Source organism: Chenopodium album, chromosome 24, assembly GCF_948465745.1.
Source record: "Chenopodium album chromosome 24, dcCheAlbu1.1, whole genome shotgun sequence".
Taxonomy (NCBI): domain Eukaryota; kingdom Viridiplantae; phylum Streptophyta; class Magnoliopsida; order Caryophyllales; family Amaranthaceae; genus Chenopodium; species Chenopodium album.
The window spans coordinates 17,241,336-17,245,517 of record NC_137857.1 but is presented as its reverse complement, the minus strand read 5'-3'; the positions used below and the strand labels follow the sequence as shown (position 1 = coordinate 17,245,517).

The window sequence follows — 4,182 nt, the reverse complement described above, 5'->3', positions numbered from 1 at the left end:
TTTGATCTTAATTCCTATGGCTAGTGAGTAGTTTCCTAGCTAGGGAAATGGTGAAGCATGTTTGAATAATGGATTAGTGTAATTTGGGGATAATTGATGGAGTTGATGATATGATTAAATTTGGTTGATAATTCATGTGCATGTGTGTGATTAATTGAGGTTTGGCCATCTTTGATTATTACACTAGATTGCATTGTGAGCTTGCTATTATACGGACCATTGATTAGTAACTTGCAATTTCACGATTGAGGTGCTTTGTGACGTTCCCTAGGTAGTGTTTAGCGTAGTTGACGCTAGTTGGACCTCTAGGTGAACCATCTTAGTATGCTCTTTTGGATACATGATGATCTTCCTTCATATCACTTGACTTAGTCGGTTTGACCTCCCAAATTACCATTTTCCATTACAATTACATGTGGATCCATTGCCCTAGTGTCTTTAGATTGATTTCATATAAGTTCTTGTATCGTTTAGCTTTAGTTCTAATTTCCTTCATAAACCCCTTTTACTTGACTTCGAAATAGCTTGACTTAGACATTGTGCATTCAACCTCCATTCCTTTGGGTTCGACCTTGACTTACCACTACGCTAAATAGGGGTTTGTTAAGTTACAAATTTTGTTTGATTGGGTGGGGTGGTAGCCCAACGACCTACCGTTCTCCTTCCCATCAAAATGGCGCCGTTGCCGGGGAATGGTGCTTTGAGTGCATGTTGTTGTTGAGTCTATTTCATTTCATTTGCAAAATACAAAAAGATTTTACACTTTAGGCTACACTTGTAGTCGTGCTACTTATATTTTCTTTGAGTTTTGCATGCATAGGTCCCGAGATCGCTCATTTGTTCCCTTTGATCCGGAGATTGAAAGAACTCTCTCAAGGAGGAGAGTAGCAAACAAGACCTTGGATTATAGTTCCTCAAGCGAAGAAGAGATTGAACAAGAGCAAGTCATGGGAGAACAACCAAGAGTTGCCTTGAAAGAATTGGGAGTACCCGGTGCATATAAGTTCGAGAGCGGCATAGCTCCACCTACTACACCGGCAAACGACTTTGAAATTCGGCCGGCAATGATCACCCTAATAGAGAGGAGACAATATAGTGGGGCAAAGAACGAGAGCCCATTGAACCATCTTAAGGAGTTTGAAAAATATTGTAACACGATCAAGGTTAATGGAGTGTCTCAAGAATTCATCCGCCTTAAGTTGTTCCCTTTCTCTCTCTTAGGAAGGTCTTTGGAATGGCTAGACAAAGAGGTGAAGCCCAATTCATTGAGAACATGGAATGATGTTACTAAAGCTTTCTTGTCCCGTTTCTATCCTCAAAAGAAAACGGCGGAGGCAAGAGCTTTAATTCAAGGATTCAAGCAAAAGCCAAATGAGAGTCTTTATGAGGCATGGGAGAGATTCAAGGAGTACAAAAGAGAGTGTCCTCACCACGGAATTCCAACATATCAATTGATCCAAATCTTCTACGGTGGTTTGAGTCCTCAAGGCAAGGCATGCCTTGATGGAGGGGCCGGTGGTCCAATCATGAACAAAACCGAAGAAGAAGTTGTGGACATAATAGAGGATGTGGTGACTTACTATAGAGATTGGCAAGATGGGGAAAGAGATTCTTCAAGTAAGCAATCTTCATTGTATTCGGTGGACCATCTCAATGCCATCAACAATCATTCCTCTCAAATGACAAACTTGGGAAAGGAGATGACGGCGATCAAGGCCAAGTTGGAGAGTGTTTCTTCCTCTTCCCAAGCTCCAAATCTTCCCTCCCAAATTAAGGGGAGAGGTACTTCTTCTAACTCTCAAACTCCTTCAACTTCACATAATATGCCTATGGGATGTTTGTTTTGTGATGTATGTGGATCATATGACCATGATTCTAGCAATTGCAACAATGAATGTGTTGATGAATTTGACAACAATGAGTGTGAAAATGTTAATTTTGTGTCAAACAACAATTTTCAAAGGTTTGATAATCAAAGAGGCCAATGGAATAGGAATTACCAAAACCAAGGCAATTTTGACAACTATAATCATAATGGTGGTTATAGGAACCAAGGGAATCAAGGTTCTCATGGTAACCATAACCAAGGTTATAGTGGCCAAAATCAAAGCCAAAATTATGGTAATCAAAACCAAAATTATGGTAATCAAAACCAAGGTTATGTAAATCATAACCAAGGTAATGGTAACCATAATCATGGTGGTGGTAACCATAATCAAGGTTATGGTTCAAATCAAAATAGGGGTAATTGGAACAATCAAGGAAGGGGAAATTTTCAAAACAACGCTCAAAGAGGTCCCCCACCCGGTTTTGTTCCAAAGACTCAAGGTGAAAATTCCTATTCACAACCTTCTTCTTCTAGGACTACTTTGGAGGAGTTGATTGATAATCAAACCAAGATCATTAACACCTATATGGCGGTTAGTGATAAGAAATTCAATGAGATGATGACCCACAATAAGATGCTTGAGACTCAAATTACCTAATTAGCAAGCACTATTAAGGATTTTGCTAGTCCTTCATCTTTGCCTTCCCAAGGTGTTGAACCAAAGAAACCCGTGTACTCTATTGCCACAAGTGGTGGAAATGATTTTGATGAGGGAGTTTCTTGTTCAAAAGAGGAAAGAGATGAGAGTGGTGCTACGGAGAATGAAGTGGAGAGGGTTGAGTCCAAGGAAATTTATTGTGAGGTTGAAAAAAAAGAAGAATGTGTTGTTGAAAAGATGAATGAGGTAGAGAGATTTCTCGATCTACCATATCCCCAAAAATATTTGAGATTCAAAATGGATGAGCAATTTGGGAAGTTCCTTGAAGTTCTTAAGGATGTTCATGATTCCACACCCTCTACCGAGCCAATTCCCGACATGCCTAAGTACTCCAAGTTCCTTAAGGAGATACTAGAGGAGAAGGAAGATTTTGATGAGGGTAGTTCGGTGGAAGGAGGGAAGTGTTTTAGTGCTCTTATCCATGGTGAGCTTCCGGAGAAGATGGAAGATCCGGGGAATTTTTCAATCCCTTGTCAAATTAAGAAAATGGTTTTTGAGAATGCTTTGTGTGATCTAGGGGCTAGTGTGAGTATTATGCCCTTTTCGGTTTTCAAAAGGCTTGATCTAGGTGAGCTTCAACCATCTAATATAACACTTCAATTGGCCGATCGCTCTATTAAGCTTCCTAAGGGAAGAATTGATGATGTTCCTTTAAAGATTGGAGAGTTTGTCTTTCACGTGGATTTTGTTGTTTTGGAGATTGAGGAGGATGTACATATTCCAATCATTTTAGGGAGGCCTTTCTTAGCCACCTCGGGAGCTTTAATAGATGTGAAGGGAGGTCAAATCACTTTGAGATGTGGAAAATTGGAAGAGAGTTTTAAGTTGAAGCCAATGCATGAGTCCTTATCTTGTGTGCAAGATATAGCATGTGCTAGTCTTTCTCGTTCCATTGATGATATGTGCATGATTGATTCTTCTACTAACGATGTTTTTGAGATTGTTGATGATGTTTGTGCAAGTCTTAATGATGTTAGTGAAGAAGAATTTGTAATTCAAAAGCCAAGGGATGAGAAAGAAATTGAGATTCCAAATTGGTTCAAGCTTAATTCTCAAGATGAAGAGAAAGCTTCCATGATTAAAGATGTTGAAGTCAAGCCGAAGAAAAAGGCCCGTGACTCGAAGAAAGCAAGAAAAAGAAAGAAGTTGAGAAAGGAAAAAGAAGAATTTGAAAATAATTTTGTGAAGGTTTCATTAAGCAACGATGAGAAGTTGCTCAAAATTGAAGAAGATTTTGCTCTATCAACTACCTTGAAGAAGGTGGTGTTCTTTGATCCTCCATGATTTGGAGGAAGGGTCGAGCTTAGGACCTTAAGCAAGCGCTTCCCGGGAGGCAACCCGGAGTTTCTAACTTTTCACTTTGATTTTTGAATTTTCTCTTTTTTGTTTCTTTTATTACTTTGTCTTTTCTTTTACTTTTCTACTTGATTGGATTTTTAGGATGTCCTTTTGCGGGATTGGAATTCTAAAAGTATGCATGATGAATAGAAGGTGTTCATAGCACAAATCACATTGCGTTCGATTCTAATCGAAATTTGAGGTAAAAGGGGTAAGAATTTTAGAGAGGTAAGATAGAAAATTCATGTTTTGAAAGTTGGAGGAAATTGATACTTAGTGAATTTTTGTGGTGAGCACA

General features: G+C 39.0%; 1 non-coding gene across 1 annotated transcript; it reads right to left on the bottom strand.

The window, feature by feature from the left end:
- Nucleotides 1-1,332: 1,332 nt before the first annotated feature.
- LOC145612921 (small nucleolar RNA R71) lies at nt 1,333-1,438 on the bottom strand. Its single transcript, XR_014106824.1, has one exon. It is a non-coding gene; the product is annotated as a small nucleolar RNA R71 (small nucleolar RNA).
- Nucleotides 1,439-4,182: the final 2,744 nt, after the last annotated feature.